Raw genomic sequence first — 23636 nt, forward strand, 5'->3', positions numbered from 1 at the left:
GTCTTATCTATTCTCTTACATAAGGCGCACCGCATTATATGGTGCATTAAGCGACACTAGTAAGTAACAGGGGTGTCGCCCCTACGCTAAGTAAACAAAACTGTAATAATAAAAAAAAATCATTTTCTTTTAAAGTCAAACAAGTGCTGCATGTTAATCTACACAGATTTCTCTCCTGAAAATTATTTGGGTGTGTAATGCGCTTCCGTTTACTTACAGTAAGCTTAGATTTGCAGATTTCCACCAAGGCTAGCCACGGTTAGCAGCTAATTCCATCCGACAGAACTACACTGAGTAGTGTTCTGGAAAGCCAGGACGATATTAGCTAGCGGTTTGTCAAACATAGGTTGTTTTAACACAGTAAAGATGCAGGCTACAGTCCTATATACTCACCCCGAACACCAAAAGAACTAGGGTTTAATGCGATTAGCGGCTAATGCTAATGCTGTTCCACCAATGCTAGCCGGGGATAGTCATCTGGCTACAGGCTGATAATATTCATCTCTAAACCGCAAATAGCTAGCGCTTAACTCGCTTAGCAGCTAATGCTAATACTGCTCCAGCAGTGCTAGCTGAGGTGACCAGCCGGCTACAGGCTGATAATGCTCACCTCTGAATGGCGAAAGAGCTAGTGCTTAGCGCCCTTAGCGGCTAATGCTAATACTAAGACGATTTTTGGGATAATTTAAGGATTTTAGGTGTACCTTATAGTGCGAAAAATACAGTAGTTATGACAATATGTAATGTAATGCAGAAGAAGAGGATACAATGGACCATCACACTATCACACAAAGTTCCCTTTTTGGCTCTTCAGTCTAAAAAATGTTGTCACAAAACACAAAAATCTTGGGCTGTTTAAGATGATTTGTTGTAAAATTCGCGCTGAGCCTTAATTTACTTGGATCTTGGACCAATTCTACCATTTAAGGTCATATTTTTGTCTTGTTTTGGAGATGTTATTGTGTATAGAGTTTATTCATGTTGTTGTTATTCTATTTATCCTATTAAAAGGAGTTGGATGATCTGAAACATATCAAATAGTATATACTCACACACCTCTATTTATATGAAAAGAGAGAGAGACACACACACATATTGTTTTCTTTTTTAATCTTTTAGTATGCTATGTCAGGCTTCACTCTCCTAACAAAAACACCACGCACCTCCTACAGACCCTTTTTTCATTACTGTTTTTGTATTTTGTATTGTATTGGACTCTAGTATCGGAATAAGCTCGCATGGTGGTTGCTTTTTCTAGTGCTTAAGTTCTTTCTGACCAAATTCTGTATGTTTTCTTACAAAGCCAGTTTTGTATGGGACATTGGTTGGTGTGAGCCAGTTTGCCGGGTTATCTTTTTCTTTATTTTTTTTATTTTTTTCTACTTCCTTTTATATCCCCCCCTTTATTTTCCTCCCTCATGCCTGACATCCGTAGAGTAGCTATGTGTTTATCATTCCTTTCCTATTTTTTTTTTCTTTTCAGGAAAAAAAAGTAAACACTGGAATGCTGTATTCCTTCTTTTTCTCCCCCTCTGCATGCGGTAGTGCTGATCTGCTCATTGTAAATGTAGTCGATTTTAAAGCTGTTTTCTCTTGTATTGTGTTCAAGCATTGGCACACACAGGCACACGCACGCACAGACACACACACACACACTACTAAAAGCACCCTTCCAAAACACACACTCTAGGTGGTCTAGTCTCTTGAAATGTCACTCTTGTGTTTTCGATTTTAGCCGCTAAGCGTTAGCGCTAGTGAACAGAGCTAAGTGAAGAAAAAAAAATCCAAATATAAAAAAAAAGCTCTGTAGCTGCAGCAGTGCTCCTGGCACCTCCTCGTGCCAAAGCAAGCGTGAGGGCTGCATTTAGAATCCGTGGGAATCCTTTTCGGAGCTTTCGATTGTCTTGTGGAAGAACAAAGGCGCTTTGTAGGCACAGTGCAGCGCAAAGGTGTGGGAGGTGGGCAAAGCAAGCCGCTCTTGTTCCATCAATGGGCTCCTTTTTTTCCCCTCTGATGACAGTGGCGGGGTACAGTTGATACTTCGTCAGCCTCTCTCTACCTAAACACACACACACACACACACACACAAAGCCTGGCACACAGTTTCACCCACCCCCACCAGTGTTAGTCGTGTACCAGCTCTGCCAACACACACACACACACACAAAAAAAAAAAACACACGCGTTCATGTTGAGCATGACAAGAGCTAAGTGACTGCTTAGCGAATTATCCACTAGTCCAGATGTTGTTTGAGTCTGCTTACACAAACTGCATTCATGTATCGCTTTCACATAAACTGGCCTCATTTCAACATCAAGACAGTGCTAAAATATCAAATATCAAAGCACGAGCTATGCTTTCATAATCTCTCTTCACTTTACAGAAAGAAAAAAAAAACTCCTCTCGGCTCTTGTGTCTTTTAAAATTGTACTTTTTTTGCATTAAACAGCATTAAATATGAGCTACAGCGGTTTCAAGAACAGAACACTGTGAAAATGTTCTTTAGGACTGGAATAAATATATAAAATACAAGATAATTGTGTAACATTAACGTCAATTCGTTAATTCAGTACGAATCATTTAAACCAGAGACTGTAAAAAAAGATGGGCGCCGTGTCGCCGTTCCCATTCAAAAATGAAGCCAAAATCTTCCGCAATGTTGGCGATTCTGATACCCGAGTCTGCGCAGTAGAGACCAGAGGAGGGAGAAAGACTGTGGAGAGACAGCCTACTCATTTAAATAACCCCGCCCCTGTGGGCTGCCTCGAGGTCACAGGCTGCAGAGCGGGGCGGAGCGGAGCTGACGGTCTGTTATTGGCCCCGCCCATAACCAGCCCTTTTACAATAACCACACCTTTTTTGAATACAGCTGAATAAGAATTCTGTGGGGATATAAAAAATTGACAATATAAACAGAGGTTACACTAACTGTTGCATTTAAATAATGGAGGTAGAATTACAGTATATTAGAAAAAAACGTGATTGAAACTTGTCTGTTTTGCCATTGAAACCTATGGGGATGGGTGGGGTTACACAGCTTTCTGCAACCGCACAGCAGGGAGCGCCCGACCTGTGGTGGCTTCACTTTTAAGAGACGATGCTCTATCCAGCTATACACAGTCTATGATTCAAACTTACTCTGTACATTTTTAGCATGCAAAAACACACACTTTGTGAAAGCCAATAATGATAACTAAATATTGTGCAATTTATGTAGTAAAAAAAATATATATATTTCATCCTAATGCAGGCATGTGCATTAATCGCCACCCCTGCTGCACTTAAATATAGAATACTAGATTGATTGATTGTGACGCATATTTGATCATACACATTTGTAAGCAGGGTATTAGTGAAGACCTATTTCATGAATCTACGTGATATTGCAGCTCAGGATTCTACAATTGATTGATTGATTTATTGATTGATTGATTGATACCCTTTGCGAGGGTTCCCTCATGGAAATAAAGATTCCAGCAGCATCGTTACTTATTGCACGTTGTTTAATGTTATTGCTCATAGTCTGCGTTGTGTTCTGGTCAGTCTACTCAGTGTACTGTTCCAATGTAAAAAAAATGCATGTTTGTTTTTAAGTAATTGCAACAAGAATGATGTAAATCTACAAATATTTCAATGTTAGACTAACTCAACTTTTTTAAGTACTTCTTTGAATAGAATCAACTCTTAATATTCTAGTTTTGTCTATCGCCATTGGCAAATCGAGAGTGATTTGCCTATGCAAGCTTAAAAATAGACAGGTTTTCATGTAATAAGTTATGTAAATTACTAAATTTGAACAGAAAAAAAAATAATGGTTTGTTTCTCCTTTCTGGTTTGGTTTATACTTTAGATTATTCTAAGTAGCACATTTAACTTTGTGGACAGATCTGCACACACTTGGTATTTTAATCGCAGTGAGCTCTTCATGAGGGAGAATCACCTGGAATAGTTTTCTCAGCATTTTAAAGGAGTTCCTGGAGGTGCTGAACAATATTTGCTGCTTTTTCTTCATTCTGTGAAGCTACAGTTCATCCCAAATCACCTCGCATCACCAAACTCAATTGATCAGGTTTAGGTCAGGAGATTGTGGAGGACAAACTCTTATTTTGTTCACTACTATTTACATTAATTGTGTTCCGTAATTGTTTTCATGTCTTTAATGTTAAAGGACCATAAAGGAAACATGCTGAGTTTAAGCACTGGCAGCTCTTGTCTGCAGCCAGTATTTTCTTATTTGAACTGTGCTACACATCCCAATAATCTGTGTGGGATTTAGCCTCCGAATCTGACTACTGCCATTCGCCCAGTCCCATTTCCACACTCAGGCTTTCCAGGTATAAACAACAGCATGCAAACAGTGTTCTGCAGCTATGAAAATGTGTGAGCTGACATATGTATGTATATATATATACCTGGAATAGTTTTCTCAGCGTCTTGAAGAAGTTTCTGGAGGTGCTGAACAATAGTTGCTGCATTTCCTTCTCACTGTAAAGCTTCAGCTCATCTTAAATCACCTCAAATCACCATCTCGGTTGATCAGATTTAGGTCAGGGGATTGTGGAGGACAAACCCTTATTTTGTTCACTACTATTTACATGAATTGTCTTCCTTAATTGTTTTCATGTCTTTAATGTTAAAGGACCATTAAGGAAACATGCTGAGTTTAAGCACTGGCAGCTCTTTTCTGCAGCTCTTGATCAGCCAGTATTTTCTTATTTGAACTGTGCGATACATCCCAATTATCTATCTGTGTGGGATTTAGCCTCCGAATCTGACTACTGCCATTCGCCCAGCCCCATTTCCACACTCAGGCTTGTCAGGTATAAACAACAGCATGCGAATAGTGTTCTGCAGCCATGAAAAGGTGTGAGCTGACTATATATATATATATATATATATATATATATATATATATATATATATATATATATATATATATGCTGAACAGGTAATCACTGAGCTTCAGAAAGGTTTGCTAACCATATCTGGATAATTTACCACCACCACTAGCGTAGTAGAGACAGGAATTTTGGACATTGAAACGTATAAATTCACTGATTAGCTCATGAGCTTTGCATCTGGGAAGAAGCGAGTGGGGTAGAAATCGCTATGCAGTGTTCAAAAAATTGGACTCATATAGATATATTACACACAGTCTTTTGCATGTATTACTGATTGCTGCTTTAATCTAATCTCTTTATTGTAGAAAATAAACTAAATAGAAAAATAAAGAAAAACAATGAATAAGATGTGTCCAACATTTTGACTGGTACTGTATGTAAGTAAAAACTACGTAAAACAGTTTCACACAGATACACACACACACACACACACACACACAATGCATGCACATACACACACTACAGATATCCTGCGATGATGAAGCTTGGTGGAGCATGGACTGTGCAGAGCAGAGCTGAAGCAAGCGGAACCAATAAGCTCCCAGCTTCCCACCTTGCTCATGTCTCTATGCCTTCAGTACACCGCCTTCTTCCCCATGGGTCCTCTGGCCCAGCTAGAAAGTACAAGAAAGCCAGTCAGAGTTAGAAAGCATGTTTTTCAAGAAGAGACCTTCTGAGCTGAATTCCCTTGAAGTCGTGGCCTTTCTTTTTTGCTTTCCTTGAAAAGAAAAAAAGCCTTAGAGGGGTAAAAAGGACCTGGGCGACACTGAGCCTGCACACTGACGCCGGCGCTTACTGAGAAGTCACTTTTCATTACTTCCCTCCTCCCCAGTCACCCTGTCAATAAAAAGCAAAGGAGCTGTGAAGAGTTGTAGAGACCACCCTCTCTTTTTTTTTTTTTAGATTGTTCAGTGGGAACTCTGATCTCGCTCTTTTGTCCTGGTTTGCTAATTGTGGTTGTCATTGGCAGGGAGAGGGCGAGGGGGCAGGGGTGGGGGCGGGTGTGGGTGTGACTATGTATGCTGAGAAGCACACATGATAACCTGTGCCCCGTTCACTTTGTGGAGCTAGCCCCCCACACAGACCAAAAGGCCTTTTGAAATTGGTGTGTGTGTGTGTGTGTTTATACAAAACATAACTTAAAAAAAAAAATTTAATTACCGTATTTCTGGCACAATTAGGCGCACTATCAGTGAGCTTCTGTTTTCTGGTCTATTTTCATACATAAGGTGCACCATATTATATGGCGCATTGTTCGACACTAGTAAGGAAAAGGGGTGTCGCCGTGTTTTCCTTCTAATTCAGCAGCTCTCGCTGCTCGCTGGGTGGTGGTTGGGTAGGTTAGGGTTAGCTTAGAGTTAGGTAAAGCTAAGCTAAGTAAACAAAACTGTAATAAACTGTAAAGTCAAACGAGGGCTGGATGTTAATCTACACAGATTTCATTCCTGAAAACTGTTTATTTGGGTAAGTAAAGTAAAGCTTCCGTTCATCAGTAAGCTTAGATTCCTACATTTTTCCAGCACTAAGGCTGGGGCATTAGCATTATCCGCTACTGCTAGCACTATTGATTAGCGGCTAATATCCTGGCCAACAGCACTACACTGAGGAACCCTAAATGTTTCTGTACGCCAGGGTGATATTACCTAGCGGTTCTTCCCACATAGCTCGTTTTAACACGGTAAACACGCAGGCTACAGGCCGATATACTCCCCTCTAAACAACGAAAGAGCTAGCGCTTAGCGTGGTTAGCAGCTAATGCTTATGCTGCTCTGGCAGTGCTAGTCACGGTTAGCAGAAGGCTACAGTCCGATAATACTTACTTCTGAACGATGAAAGAGCTAGCGCTTAGCGCGGTTAGTGCTAATGCTAATGGATAATGCTAATGGAGGAATAGATATTAAAAACCATTTCTTTGTTTTTTATCAATTACATGCCATTTCCTGATTTCTGGTGTATTTTAATAGGTTGTTAAACACATAATTTACTAAAACATTTAACATTTAAGTGGCTAAATTCAAAGACATAATATTAAAAATATATAAAAAACATCCATACTACTCTAAGATATTATATATATATTTTTCTTCCTCACAAAAATAAAAAAGTACAAGAGTTTCAGCTTGATTTTTATATTATTTTTTGTAAATTAATTGGCACAGATAATTTAATCATATCATCACTTTATAAAGAGAAACATGTATCTCCAACATGGTGATTAGATTAATTTACCTTTTTCCTCCTTTTAATCTAAGTTTGACTTAAAGTCAATGTAAAAGAAAAACATTTAAAAATTTAGACCATTTCTATAGATATATTTGTCCATATTCATCCAGAATATACAAATACAGTTACACAGGGTACAGAACAGCTACAGACAATACAAATATATATTAGTTATATATTTTTCCACTGGACAGCAGCAAAACTAACATTTGACATCTTCACCTTACCAAAATTAAGGGATGGAGCTAATTTAACTAAATACATAACCATGAAGAAAAGTCTTACACTGTGTAAAAGAAAAAAAAATGACAATAAAATAAAAATAAATTAAGGAAAAAATGGAAACCCCCACATTTGTGGGTTTTTAAATACTTAATACTAAAATCAGTCGAAGCACATCGACTACAGATTATTAGAACATCATTAGAGAGGATTCTGGAGGAGCCTGTCTTATTTATCCCAATGTCAAATATACTTTTTCCACCAGCCAGTGAACACAGTCAGCGTGTGTCAGGGGAAGAGGGGAAGAAGGGGAAAGGGAATTTCTTTACTTCAGACGTTTCGTTTGAGTTTGAGTTGTTCTTGATTGTGGAAGTGAGTGGTTTCATCTTGGCGAGATCCCAAGAGCTCTCTGAGGCCTTCAGAAAGAAAAATGGTTGTCAGAATAGTTGGAGCAAGTGGAGAATAATCACACAATCGCATTTAAAACAACTGCCAAACAAGGCCAGCTCGGACTGTTTTAACTAGTCCAACACGTTTATAGATTAATATGTACAGTTGCAAGAAAAAGTGTGTGAACTCTTTGGGATTACTTGGATTTCTGCATGAATTGGTCATTAAAAGTGATCTGATCTTCATCTAAGTCACAACAATAGACAAACACAGTCTGCTTAAACTAATACCACACAAAAATATATATGTTTGCATGGTTTTATTGAACACAACATGTTAACATTCACAGTGAGGGTATAAAAAGTATGTGAATCTTTGGATTTAATAACATTCCTCTTCACTTCCCAACTGTTATAGTTTAGCAATATTTTTGGGATATCTGGTGTTAAACACTCTGTTGAGGTCATGCAACAGCATCTCAATTGGATTGAGGTCAGGACTCTCCAGAAGGTGTATTTTGTTCTGTTGAGGCCATTGGGTTGTTGATTTATTCTATGTTTTGTGTCGTTGTCCTGTTACATCATCCATCCTCTGCTGAGCTTCAGTGGGTGAAGAGATGATCTTAAGTTTTCCTGCAAAATGTCCTGGTTAACTTGGGAATTCATTTTTCTGTTGATGACGGCAATCCCTCCAGGACCTTAGGCAGCAAATCAGCCCCAAACCACGATGCCCCCCTCCACCATGTTTCACTGTCTTTTTTGTTCATTCCAAACAAACAACTCAATTTTGGTTTCATCTGTCCACAGTATATTTAGCCAGTACTGCTGTGTAACATCCAGGTGCTCTTTTGCAAACTTCAAACATGCAGCAATGTTTTTTTAGGACAGGCTTCCTCTATGGTGTCCTCCCATGAACTCTCACATTCTTGTTTAATGTTTTCCTTATTGTAGATTTGTCTGCAAAAATATTAGCATGTGCCAGAGATTTCTGTCTTCAAGTCTTCAGCTGACACTCTAGGATTCTTCCTCACCTCATTGATCATTATGTGCTGTGCTCTTGCAGTCATCTTTACAGGACGACCAATGCCTAGGGAGAGTAGCAACAGTGCTGAACTTTCTTAATTTGTAGATCATCTGTCTTACCGTGGACATATGAACATACACTTTTAGTAACCCTTTCCAGCTTCATGCAAGTCAACAATTCTTGAACGTAGGTCTTCTGAGAGCTCTTTTGTGTGAGGCACAATTCACATAAAGCAATGCTTCTTAAGAACAGCAAACTCAAAACTAGTGTGTGTTTTTTATAGGGCAGGGCAGCTTTAACATCCAATCTAATCACATTGATTGGACTCCAGGTTGGATGACTTCTGGCTCCAATTAACTCTTAGAAAAGTCATTAGCCTAGGGGTTCACATACTTTTTCACCCTGCACTGTGAATGTTAACATGTTGTAAACCAATAAAACCATGCAAATACATAAATATTTTGTGTGGTATTAGTTTAAGCCAGAGACTGTAAAAAAAAGATGGCCGCCGTGTCGTCGTTCCCATTCATTCAATGAAAATGAAGCCAAAATCCTCCGCCATGTTGGCGATCCTGAAACCCGAGTCTGCGCAGTAGAGCCCAGAGGAGGGAGAAAGACTGTGGAGAGACAGCCTACTCATTTAAATAAACCCGCCCCTAAAGGCTGAGGGCTGCCTCCACAGAGCTCACACAGTCTATAGTCCCGCCCAAACAGTCATTGGTCCCACCCAGGCTAGGTGTAACCCAGCCCTTTTACAATAACCACACCTTTTTGAATAGAGCTTAACATTTAAAAAAATGAATTCTTTGGGGATATAAAAATTTGACAATATAAGCAGAGGTTATACTAGCTGTTACATTTAAATAAAGGAGGTAGAATTGCAGTATATTGGGAAAAAAACATGATTAAAAGTTGAGGTTTTGCCATTGAAACCTATGGGGATGGGTGGGGTTACACAACTTTCTGAAACCGAACAGCAGGGGGCGCCCGACCTGTGGTGTCTTCACTTTTGAGAGACGATGCTCTGTCCAGCTATACACAGTCCATGGTTTAAGCAGATGGTGTTTGTCTATTGTTGTGACCTAGATGAAGATCAGATCAGATCACATTTAATGACCAATTTATGCAGAAAATATAAGTAATCCCAAAAGGTTTACATAATTTTTTTTCTTGCAACTCTAGATAATAAAACCAGTACTAACATACACTGTATGTGTGTCTTTTTCTTTCTTACTCAACACACAGAACATACAAATCCTTCTGCTCATGGAAAATGTATTTTTGGGCAGGAAGGAAAAAAGCTGTACTTCCTTCTGTACCCCAAACTACAAATTGACACCAGAGCCTGTGGGCCCCACTCAAATAAATGTTCCCTGTCTACAGGCCTCAAGCCCCTGCCTTCCCATATAGGACTAATCACAGTATCATAGTGGAGCTCTGTAGGAGAATTAATCGTGCGTTTTTCACTGTTTGAAGTGGCTAGGCTCTGTTTTGGCCCTAAACAGTAGAAGAGCTTCTGACTTAAAAAAATGAACAATTTCTGTCGCTATTAGAACAAGCTAAAATTGTTTGCATGTGCAGTTGCAGGAACATAGTCTACTCCATCCATGTCCAAACCTCACCAATTCACTCATGGATTATTTCTGGATTTTCTGGTTTGGCTTAAATTGCCAGATCAACTGCCAAAAAAAAAAAAAAGGGAGAGCTTGAACCCCAAAATTGCCGTTCTCTGTACGTTACTCTTAGTCTACACAAATGAGTCCCTGGAGTTCAGTTCCTCAGATAAGGCGAGACAAAGGCCAGAGCGGTCCCACACCTGGCTGGAGCTTATCAGGTTCAGCCTGCCGCTCAGCGAGAAGAAAACTGGAGAGGAAGAGACAAAGAGAGTGACGGCAAACGCGGTAGAGAGATATTGCCTCGCCACAATTAAGTGAAATGTCAGAAAGACGGCTGCCAGGAGCGCCTGGCCACTGGCTGCCATCCATCTTAAGCGCTCACTTTCTGTTTAATGGGTTCCAAATGCCCTTTTTTTGACTGAATGTTTGACCAGGATTGGTGTTTTTAGTGTAGGGAAAAGAGTTCATGATGATGTGTGATATGAAACAGCTCTAAACATAGTTAAGTGTGTGGCAACTAACTCTTTCAACTAAGGCTATTTTTCGAGCAGGCAGAGATGATGCAATAGGCTTTTTGCTTTGAAGGAGAATAAGTGTTCCAAAGTTTAAGCAGCAGCCAAAACAGGCTACATTTTTGGACTGATGTGTCATGAGAAGAAACCTTACTATGGTCACTCTCCAATGAAAAACGAGTATGTCTATTTTTGTTTATTTTTAGTTTTTTTGCATAATTTAAACTCGCACACTGTCGATTACAATATGTCTATAGTTCTTGTTGAATGGACCAATAGAAAGTTTTCAAAATGACCTTCCGTTGAAATTTAAGAAGATTTTATCTCTCTTGTAAGTCTGTTATTTTGGAGATATATGTATTTTCCTGGACAGTGATATACAGGCCTAGTAGCCTAATGGATAAAGCATCAGCCTTTGGAGTTGAGGATTGTGGGTTCGAGTCCCATCTGGGTCACACTATGCATGATAGTTAACCAGTTGACTCTTTATTCCAAAATTTCCCCTCGGGGATCATTAAAGTATCTATCTACAGATATGCAGATTTTAAGCAATTTTGAGGATGCAAATGATATGAATCTTTAGTTTTCCACAGTTCTTTGTGCGTCTACAATCTATTGCTCAACTAAATGTCCAGAAAAAAAAAACAAAAAATGTGTACAATTAAAATTCAATGGTCTCTATTCTCTGATGATATTAGCATGGATTCTCATTAGGCTGTTCTATTAATGTGACCAATAGGCTACACAGGAATCTACGTAGCCTATAAGCTCTGGAATGCCGTCATTGTCCTATTTGTGGTGGCAATATATCTTTTGCTAAAGAAAAGTTTCTACTGAAAGTCATACAGTTTTTTTTTTATTGTTATTATTTTAAAAAAGACAGTTTGTATTTAATCAGGGTAAATTTAATCCCCGGATCCACCAGTCAATTTAAATAGGTTTCAAATATAAATCTATTTTTACAGGACGTTAGAAGTTACACTTTTTTTCACTAGACATTACAAATATGTCTTGGAGTAATTATATAATTACGCAAAAATGTTACATTTATGATCGATTGAATACTTAGTAAAGATTTTGTGCATAATCAACCTGAATCTCCTGCACACTAAGTTTCCCTTTAATCTGAATCTGAATCAAATTAGAATCAGAATCAGAAATACTTTATTAGTTCCAGAGGGAAACTGCATTTGTTACAGTTGCAACCATTCATATACAAAAGGAACACCCTAATACTGTATTTTTCACACTATAAGGCACACTTAAAATCCTGACATTTTCCCAAAAATCGTAAGTGCGCTTTAAAATCCAGTGCACTTTATGTTTGAATTTTACCAGTTAGGTTGTAAGAAGCAGTAAAGCCACTCCACTGAAGTACAGAGTCATACAGGAGTTTCAGTTTAGTTCTCCAGCATCGAGACTGGAGCAGCGCATTAGCATTAGCCGCTAACAGCACTAAGCGCTAGCTATTTCGGCATTCAGAGGTGAGTATTACCAGCCTGAAACCTGCTGCTAACCAGTATTAGCTAGCGCTAACAGTGAGCCGCTAATGCTAATGCTGCTGCACCCAGCCTTAGTGAAAATCTGGAAATCTAAGCTTACTGTAAATAAAGGGAAGTGTTTTACTCACCCAAATAAACAGTTTTTTGGAGAGAAATCTGTGTAGGTTAACATCCAGGGCTTGTTTGACTTTAAAATAAAGTGTTTTTTTAAGAACTACAGTTTTATTCACTTAACTTAGCTTAGCTTAACTTAGTTAAACCCCCCACTTACCACCACCACCTTCCAGCGGCGGGACCTGCTGAATTAGAAGGAAAACATGGCGACACCCCTGTTCCTTACTAGTGTCGCAAAATGCACCTTATAATCCGGTGCACCTTATGTATGAAAATAGATCAGAAAATAGAGGTTTATTGATAGCGCTTCTTATAATCCAGTGCGCCTTTTAGTGCGAAAAATTTAGACACGTTAAAATTCTTACAAATAAAGTAAAAAAAAAAATGTGCACCACATGTTGCATTAGGATTTAGGCCATTAAAGCTGTTAACAGTAGCATATTTTATTTTATTTGTGTGAAGATAAAAAAGCTTGCAATCTGACTTCCTCTACATTTATCCATTTGTCTGTCTATCAAGTGTGTGGGGCTGTATGTCACATCTAAATTATTCAGCCTTTAAAAAGTGTGCACTCCTTTGGGAAGTACTTGTACAACTCTACTTAAAAATTCTAAGTGTGTGGTGCATTAAAGCAGACATGACATGGCAGCTTCGTTTCCATCATCACACATGAGCTACCATGGATGCAGGGGAAAATTTCACACAAAAACTTCTCATCCTCTTGGTGCAGATAGGAATGCAGCCTAATCACTAGCCAAAAAGGTGAATAATTAAAGCAAATAAAGCAGATTAATGAGACCCTAGTGCTTAACACTGAGTATACAAATTAGTGTGCGATAGTTTTTTGTTAAGAAAGGGTCTTGTCAAGACTTAAGCTGTCCATACACTACACGACTTTGAAAAGACTCTAAAAAGACTTTAAACAGACTGAAGTCTGACTCCCTCTCACATCTAAAGACTCGTTACAGACTTTTTAGTCACAGAATTGCCAATACTATGATTTATTAGAGACTCACAACATTTGTCCTCATCAACAGTTTATTTTTTTCTGCTGCACTGTTAGTTCTTGATATTTTTTAATAGAATACATTTTGTGTTCAGCTCTAATTATAAGCTTCTTTTCCCCCTTTTTGTTACAACGTTTTTAGCAAAGAATCACAGTTTCACTGCTATACATTTGCCTTTGTTTTAGATAGAATTAATGCAATAAAGAACATCATCATTCTTGCAAAATGTGTTTATTAAACATGTTTATTAAAAAAAACACTTCACAATAAGACAAAGTAGATCAAAATAAAATAACTATAAATATAATGTCTTTAAAGTGTTACCTGTGTTTAAAATACTGAACATATTAAACTAAGAACCACATAAGACCTATTTACTGCAAAATGTGTTCTTTTTTAAATAGTTTGTGCGTACACAGTCACGTGAAATAAAGTCTTTCCTCTTCCTGTAGCTCTCCTATTGGTTGTTGATATTGTTCACGTCACTATTTGTGTGAGTCGAGTCTCAAAACTTGTGATAATATTACACACGGTTGATTTGATTGGAGCGCAAGGACGCAAACCCTACTGACTTAAACTTTCAATCGTAACCACCTTACACTAAATGATCAAGATGATGCGACCGCGACGCAACTGCAGCTCGACTCTAGCCAGACTCTCGTGATTTTATCCCGACTCTGGAAATTTGTCTTCGACTGAGAAATCGCTTAAAAATCGTTAGATGTAAGTCCGGCATTAATTACTTGAATTTCTTGGGCTCTTAATGTGTTTGAGAGCATCAGTTGTAAAGTTGTGAAGAGGTAGAGTTGGTATAAGTGAATAACTTTATTTAAGTAATGTTCTAATCCATATTATAGCAAGAACTACTCAACTTAGTTGAGTAAAAAATTACTAAAAACTTTGATCTTGTATATTTGTATCTTCAAGTGCAGTAGCAAAGACCAACAAAAACGTTATGATGAAACTGGCCCTCATCAGGACCGCCCCAGGAAAGAAAGACCAAGAATTACCTCTGTTGCACAGAGTGAGTTAATCAAAGTTACCCGGCTCAGAAACCGCAAGTTCCTTCACAGTCTGTATGACTGTGTATTCATTTACAATGTAGAAAAAAACACATTAAATCAGAAGGTGTGTTCAAACGTTTGACCGGTACTATAAATAAAAAAATAAAAGGAAACAGGCAAGAGGTGTTTAAAGCATTTTGAAAACTGTAAAACATAACATTTCCTTCGTTTTTTTTTTTAAAGCACCTCCAAGGCAGTTGTGAAATCTAAATTAAATTTATGTTTTTTTTGCAAGGCTTCACATGCATAATAGATTTACCCTGAAATTCTATGAACCTAAACCGCTCATTGCAGTAAATTCTGTTGAAACATACTATCAGTCCTGAGGCTGCCAGTCTGCCTGCTCTGGACTCTGAACTACAGACTTCTCTGACTCAGCTGATTATGTGACACTGCAGCGTTCCTGCTCCCCCTGTTACTAATTGGGTCTACCTGTCCTTTCTAGTATAAATACCCCTTAGTTTGCTCTGTTCCCTGCCGAGTATTGAATCTAGTTATCTGGCTGTTCTACAATGCGTTTCCTTTGTTTATTGCCTTTTTGTTACCATCTTGTTTTTGTTTCCGACTCTCGATTATGGTATGTTGTTTATATTAGCTGCCGTATGCCTGCCCCTAACTACTCTTGTAAGCCTAACATCTTTGTTAGTAAACTGTGTGATTTGTATCTGCGAGTGTCTGTCATGTGTCTGGACAGCGTGACACAAATGCATATTTGCTTGCAAAATTTTGCTGGCAAGTTAGTGTGATTAGTCCTAATGGCTTTGCGTGCTTTACAGAAATCAAGGGTGATTTCCTGGAGCATTTTTGATGATTCTCCAAAACAGAATACATGAAATTAAAAAGTGAACTTTGGACATGGACAGTATGCACACAAATCCAGATAACTACAGTTTACTGTTTATCTGCTAACAAGATATTGCAAAGCTATGTTTGCTGCATGCACTCAGTCCCCAGACCTTTTTTTCAGTATTTAGAGTTTGTTTGCATTTCACAGTTTTTTAGGATCCAAAAAGCTCCAGGAAGTAGGTGGAGTGTGAAATTATGAAATTATTGATTTGCTGAATTGGTAATAATAAACGGGTTTAGCGTGCAATTTATCCCTGTGAATGTGTTTAGAATTTTCTCTCTGGATGTTTTTTTTTTCATTTCCATAATACAAGTGCAAGCTCAGTTTCCAATGATTGTCACACAGATTTAATGTAATGTAATGCACTGCCTTTATAATAAATCTCATCATAAATTCTGTTCTGCGCTGAGTGTAGGACGTGTAAGTCAAACTCTGCTACCTCTGTAAGCTTGCCTTCTTCACCCTTTTACACATCAAATTTTTTCGCACTAAAAGGCTCACTGGATTATAAGGCACACCATCAATAAATGTCTTTTTTTTCTGGTCTATTTTTATACATAAGACACCCTGAATTATAAGGTGCATTTTAAGTGACACTATAAGGAACTTCTAATTCAGCAGGTCTCACCGCTGGGTGGTGGTTTACTTAACTAAGTAAAGTAAAGCTAAGCTAAGTAAACAAAACTGTAATAAAAAGACTTTCTTTCAAACGAGTGCTGGATGTTAATCTACACAGATTTCTGTTTTAGCAGGTAATAATACTCAACTCTAAATGGCTAACAAGCAAGCTAGATAATGCTAATGCTACTCAAGCAGAGCTAGCTGGGGTTAGAGGCAGGCCACAGGCCAATAATACTCAACTCTGAATGGCCAAAGAGCTAATGTGGTTAGCGGCTAATGTTAATGCTGCTCCAGGAGCGCTAGCCGAGGTTAGGAGCAGGCTACAGGCCAATAATACGCAACTCTGAATGGCTAAAGAGCTAATGTGGTTGGTGTGTAATGCTAATGCTGCTCCAGCAGTGCTAGCTAGGGTTAGAAGCAGGCTACAGGCCAATAATACTCAACTCTGAATGGCTAAAGAGGTAGTATGGTTAGCGGGTGAGAAATGCTAATGCTGCTCCAGCAGTGCAAGCCAGGGTTAGCACCAGGCTACAGGCCAATAATACTCAACTCTAAATGGCCAAAGAGCTGGGCGTGGTTAATGAATAACGCTAATGCTGCTCCAGCAGTGCTAGCCAGGGTTAGAAGCAGGCTACAGGCCAATAATACTCACCTCTGAATGGCTAAAGAGCTAGTATGGTTATCGGGCGGGTAATGCTAATGCTGCTCCAGCAGTGCAAGCCGGGGTTAGAAGCAGGCTAGAGGTCAATAATCCTCAACTCTGAATGGCTAAAGAGCTAGTGTGGTTAGCGGATAATGCCAGTGCTGCAGCAGAGCTAGCCAGGGTTAGAGGCAGGCTACAGGCCAATAATCCTCAACTCTGAATGGCTAAAGAGCTAGCGTGGTTAGCGGATAATGCCAGTGATGCTCCAGCAGAGCTAGTCGGGGTTAGGAACAGACTGCAGGCCAATAATACACACATCTGAATGGCCAAAGAGGTAGCATGGTTAGCAGGTAATGCTAATGCTGCTCCAGCAGTGCTAGCCAGGCTACAGGCCAATAATACTCAACTCTGATTGGCTAAAGAGCTAGTGTCGCTGGTGTGTAATACTAATGCTGCTTCAGGAGTGCTAGCCGAGGTTAGGCGCAGGCTACAGGCCAATAATACGCAACTCTGAATGGCTAAAGAGCTAGTGTGGTTGGTGTGTAATGCTAATGCTGCTCCAGCAGTGCTAGCTAGGGTTAGAAGCAGGCTACAGGCCAATAATACTCAACTCTGAATGGCTAAAGAGCTAGTATGGTTAACGGGCGGGTAATGCTAATGCTGCTCCAGCAGTGCAAGCCAGGGTTAGGAACAGGCTACAGGCCAATAATACGCAGCTCTAAATGGCCAAAGAGCTAATGTGGTTAGCAGCTAATGTTAATGCTGCTCCAGGAGTGCTAGCCGGGGTTAAGAGCAGGCTACAGGCAGATAATACTCACTTCTGAATGGGCAGGTAGCAGTTAGTGGGTAATGCTAATGCTACTCCAGCCCCGGAGCTAGAGAAGTAAACTGAAACTCCTTTATAAAGCTGTACTTTAGCAGAGTGGCTTTACTGCTTCTTACAACCTGACTAGTAAAATGTATACATAAGGTGCACTGTCGATCTTTGGACAAATTAAAGGATTTTAAATGCACCTTATAGTGCGAAAAAAAAAAAGTACAGTAGATTCATCATCAGACGCTACTAACAGTTGAAGTAGCAGCTCAAGATGTGCTCTAGTGTTGGTTGATCTGTTAAATCCCTGCTCCTGCTTCCTTGTTGGAGAACCCCAACTTACTGAACTTTAGTGCAGTAGTTTTGTAATCCACTCTGTCATGCTTACCCTCATGACTTTGATGTGCAGCACATGTAGTGGCATTAGGTGGGCACAAAAAAAAATTGTGATGTGTGCCTTGGGAAGATCGTCTGCTGCAGATCAAACGTGAGAAGGTTGTTTGGCAGAAATATCCTCCTCTGGAGGGGAATCTCCTTCCCCCCCTCTTCTCTTCTCCCCCGCCACATTGACTGTGTGCACTGGTGGAAAAAGTATCACTGACAACGGAGCTATTAGCATCTCCTCAAAATGGGAGGGAAGCCCAATTACAAATTGAAATGTGCTTGTCGCGGGCCTGCCTCAGTGCTTTCAACAAGGTTGATATACCACCATCAACCAACCCCCCCCCCAACTTCAATTACACACTCTCTAATGATAAGTTTATTTAAAACCAATTCACTTGAAACGTGTTTTGCAGTAATTGACCGTCTCAGTGTTATCAAGAAAGCCTGATTATGTAAAATTCTTGACTCTGCTGCCAGTGCAAAGGGGCTCTTCTTCATTCCCGTCTTCTGTCGCTCCATGAAAGGGCAGAAAGACGCTGTTTCTGTCAGTTATTCACAAACATTAACAATTAAAATCTTTCAGCAAGACCTGTCTGCCTGCATTCACCCTCCAAAACATTTGTTAATGAAATTTTACTGACAAGCTGCTTTGACAAGGCCTTTTGACTTTGCAAAATAATGATGTATTCCTGGAGTCTTTCTAAAGATTTTGTCAAAAAATAGAATACGTGCATATATATATATATATATTTTTTTTTTTTTTGTACAGCATCTACAGGTAATTGTAGTTTACATTCGCCAGAAGGAATTACAATGCATCGTCTGGTGCTCCCCAGTCCCCAAACCGTTTTTAGAATTATATAGGCAAAAGGAAAAAAAAATAACATCACAAAAGCTCCTGGATGTAGGTGGAGAGTAAAATGATGGAAATATTGATTTTCTGAATTTGTAAAAAAGCAAAAACAAAAAAAAAACAGGTTAAGTAAGCCTGATTATATACTTTATGTACTTTCTTTGACTGTGCTATTGTGCTGAGAACTTAAGGCTGTTTGCATCCTTGAAAAGGAGGATGGATGGATGGATGGATAGATAGATTTACATGTAATTAGAATATTAAGGATGGTCCTTTCTGAAGATTTTGCAGAATAGAATGCATCCTCTATCCTTTCACCCTCCAAAAAAACAAATACAATACAATGTGTGGATGCGAGGGTTTGTTTGTATTTCTTTTGTATTTTTTTAGTAAGTAGGTGGAGTGTGCAATTATGCAAATATTGATTTGCTGAGTTGGTAAAAACAACTTAAGCTGAATTATGTAAAATTCTAAACTGTGCTAACAAAGCAAGGGGCCCAAGCACTTTAATTATTTAACCTAGTGCGCTTAGATGTTATGGTCGTTTCTGAAGATTTTGCAGAATAAAAATACATAAACATATGAATTTTGTCAAGTATCTCCAGATGACTCCCCAGCTCTCATCCTCCAAAAAAAGTTACAATTACAATAAACTGTGTGGAGCCCAGATCCATTTCCAAGCTTTTTGAGGATTTATTGATGTGAGGGTTTTTTTGTATTTGACATTTTTTAGGAAATAGGTAGAGTGTGTAATTCTGAAAGTATTAATTTGCTGAATTATAAAAACAGTTTTAGCAAGCCTGATTATGTAAAATTCTAGACTGTACTAACCTGCTAAGCTAGCATGACTAGGCCTTATGGCTTCTAATGTTATTAGAATATTAAGGATGGTCCCTTCTGAAGATTATGCAGAGTAAAATACATGCAAATGTATATTTTGTCAAGTATTTCCAGATGACTCCAGCTTTTATCCTTTAAAAAGGAAATACAATGCAATGTGTGGAGCTCAGACCCATTCCCAGACATTTTTGACGATTTACTGATGCAAGGGTTTGTTTGTATTTCTTTTGTATTTTTTTTTGTAAGTAGGTGGAGTGTGAAATTATGGAAGTATTGATTTGCTGAATTAGTAAAAACAGCTTTTTCAAGCCGGATTATTTAAAATTCTAGACTCAGCTAACAGTGCAAGGGGCCCAAGCACTTCTTCCATCATTAAACCTAGTGTGCTTAGATCGTATGGCTGTTTGCTCCTTGGAAATAAGGATGGTTTCCTGAGTCTTTCTGAAGATTTTGCAGAATGGAATACATGCAAATATGAATTGGGTGAAGTATCTCCAGTTTTCAGCTTTCATCCTCTAAAAAAGAAATTACAATGCAATGTGTGGAGCTCAGACCCATCACCCTTTTTGAGGATTTATTCATCTTGTTTGTATTTCTCATTTACAAAGACTTAAAAAGCTTCAGGAAGCAGGTAGATTGTGAAATTATAGTAATAGTATTGATTTGATTTGCTGAATTAGTAAAAACAGCTTTAGCATACCTGATTATGTAAAATTTTAGACTGTGCTAATCTGCGCATTATGGTAAATCCGGTTGAAATAAATGTACTTTTGCTTGTTAAATTTTGCTGCCAAGCTAATGTGACAATGGCTTTTGGCTTTAAATGCTATTAGGATATTAATAGGATATTTTGAAGATTTTGCAGAATAGAATACATGCAAATATGATTTTTTTTCCCAAAATCTCCTGATGACTTAAGCTTTTATCCTCCAAAAAATTACAATGTAATGTCTGGTGCTCAGACCCATCCCCAGACCTTTTTTAAGGATTTATTGATGCAAGGGTTTTTCATTTTCAAGGGTTCTCATTTTATTAGGAAGTAGGTGAAGTGTAAAATTTTGATAATATTGATTTGCTGATTTAGTAAAAAAAAAAAAAGCTTTAGCAAGCCTGATTATGTAAAATTCTATACTGTGTTAACATGCTGATTACAGTAAATCCAATTGAAATAAAAAATGTACTTTTGCTTGTGAAATTTTGCTGCCAAGCTAGTGTGACTAGGCCTTATGGCGTTAAATGCTATTAGAATAAGAAGAATGGTTCTTTTTGAATATTTAGCAGATAGAATAAATGCAAATATGAATTTTGTCAAGTATTTCCAGGTGACTCCAGCTTTTATTCCCCAAAAAAAAGAAAGTGAAGGTGAAAGTGCAATATCTGGTGCTCAGACCCACAACCAGGCAAGGGTTAAAAGTCTAGACTGTGGAAAAATTCTAGACTGTGCTAACCTGCTTATTGCAGTGCGTTCAGTTTAAATAAATTCATTTCTCTTTGTGAAGTTTTGTCACCAAGCTGGTGTGACTAGGCCTTATGGGTTTAAATGCTTAAGAAAAATGTGGATGTTTTTTTTTTTTTTTGCCTTTCTGAAGATTTTACTGAATACAATTCTGCTCTAAATGACAATATTTTTTTTGGAATTTGGGAGAAATGTTGCTGAATTAGTGAAAAAACAATGTTTTATGTAAAATGATCTAATATTGTATCTGTGTTAGCAATACTAGGGGCCCAGGCACTTCTTCCACCCTCCACAGAAGAGCAGAAAGTAGCTGTTTCTGTCAATTACCCAGAAACAAACTACCAGCAAGACCTGTCTGTCTGCAGAAGCCCTGTAAAAAATGAAAACAGTGTGTGTGAGGCAGGAACCGGCATCCCACTGAGAGTGGCCGGCGGTAAGGAGCACAGCTTAGGTTCTTCTCTTCTGCCCGGCCGATAGAAAACTGATCTCTCTGCATTTCTTTTTTCAGCGTCTCGTGCTGTGCTGTCTCAGAAGCCTATGGACTGTAACTTGGGTCTATGGGTCTCGTGGGAAATTAAAGCAGAGTGTGAGGTCTTTGTGTAAACTTTAGATTTCTTGTCAGTGGGAATACTCTTTTGCTCATTAATGTCAGTGTGTAGAGAAAGTGAGTGCTGTGTGAAGGGCTTTTACAACAACAGGTAATACACCACTTGTTGCATCTCGCTGCATCCTGTATGAAAGAAGAGAATTTCAGGTGACAAACCACTTAAAAATGATGAGTTTCTTTGATTTTAGCAAATTGAAATCCTCTGGAATATAATCAAGAGGAAGATGGATGATCACAAGCCGTCAAACCAAACTGAACTGCTTGAATTTTTGCACCAGTATCCAAAAGCAGTGTGTAAGACTGGTGGAGGAGAACATGCCAAGATGCATGAAAACTGCATGTGATTAAAGAACAGGGTTATTCCACCAAATATTGATTTCTGAACTCTTAAAACTTTGTGAATATGAATTAGTTTTCTTTGCATTATTTGAGGTTTGTTATATCATCCATTTTCTTTTCATTTTCTGCAAATAAATGCTCTACATGACAATATTTTTTAAATTTAACATCACAAAAGCTGAGAACATTTGGGAAAAATGTTCATTTTACTCAAACATTTACCTACAAATATCAAAATCAGAGAAACTGATTTAGAAACTAAAGTGGTCTCTTATTTTTTTCCAGAGCTGTATATGCATGAAATATTAAATTCTGTTATAGTGGCATGAGCGCCAAGTATTTCTCCTGCCTAATTATAAACACCTCATTGTTTTCAAATAAAGTTATCCAAAAGCAGTGTGTAAGACTGGTGGAGGAGAACATGCCAAGATGCATGAAAACCTAGGATTTTTTAAAAAACAGGGTTATTCCACCAAATATTGATTTCTGAACTGAAAGCTCTGCATCTTTTTTGTTATTTCGGCCATTTCTTGTTTTCTGCAAATAAATGCTGTAAATAACAATATTTTTATTTGGAATTTGGAAGAAATGCTGTCTGTAGTTTATAGAATTAAACAACAATGTTAATTTTACTCAAACATAAACCTATAAATAGCAAAATCAGAGAAACTGAAGTGATCTCTTAATTTTTTCCAGAGCTGTATATACATGAAATATTAAATTATGTTATAGTGGCATTAGTGCCAAGTATTTCTCCTGTCTAATTATAAACACCTCATTGTTTTCAAATCAGACATATTAAAAATAGGCAAAAGCATTATATGACTTATATGATACACCAGAGACCTCAATGCTCAATTCATCAGCAATGCTGTAAAGCTGTTGCTGACATATTTGACAATCTAGATAGTAACTATCCAGCTAAACGGATCATCCTTATTGGCATTCAGTGCAGGCTGCAGGATGAGGTATTTATTTTTTTGGCACATCAGTTGAAACTGCTGAAATTGTATTGATCAGACGAGATGGATTATACCAAGCGGTGAAGTCAAATCAAATAAAATGCAGGACTGCAAAAGCTTCCATTAACCTGAGAGCAGCTAGAGACTGTTAGCGCATTGCACGCACACTCGCCTGCTTGAAAAATATGTAGCATCTGAATGCCTAAAAAAATGATTTAAATCCTGTACGAACCTACATGCAAACTAGGGGAGGGGTTGCAGCAATAGTAATTTCTACTAGTCAACCACTTATGCAGCTTACAACCCCAAGTGTGGCTTTATTTCTGTGATATATGGCTCTATTCTCTGCCTGGGTCTGATGGAAAGATGGAAATATGGTAATATATGTGATATATACAGCGTTTATATTGCTGTAGTTTAGCATGCTATTTTCTGGGCAGAGTGAATCCATTTCTTTCCCCTTTCCCCTTTTTTTACCGCTGGTTTGCATAATGAAAAATGCATGGTAAATTGAATAGAGGAGCATTGCGTGTGTTTTTCCCGGCTGGAGAGTTGCTCTGTGTGTGGAACACTTACTAACAGCAATACAATATTGCACAAATATGCAGCCAGGTGCAATTTAGTTGCAAGCTAAGGCCACTTAACAGAATTTTCATTTCATCCTATTGATTAATAATTTGGAACTGTTGGAACTG

General features: G+C 38.3%; 1 protein-coding gene across 2 annotated transcripts in view; it reads left to right on the forward strand.

Moving 5' to 3' along the window:
• Positions 1-23636, forward strand: part of pvrl2l (PVR cell adhesion molecule related 2 like) — a 330379-nt gene that overhangs the window by 166296 nt on the left and 140447 nt on the right. The window lies entirely within an intron of this gene.

Source organism: Astyanax mexicanus, chromosome 3 (genome assembly GCF_023375975.1).
Source record: "Astyanax mexicanus isolate ESR-SI-001 chromosome 3, AstMex3_surface, whole genome shotgun sequence".
Classification (NCBI taxonomy): domain Eukaryota; kingdom Metazoa; phylum Chordata; class Actinopteri; order Characiformes; family Acestrorhamphidae; genus Astyanax; species Astyanax mexicanus.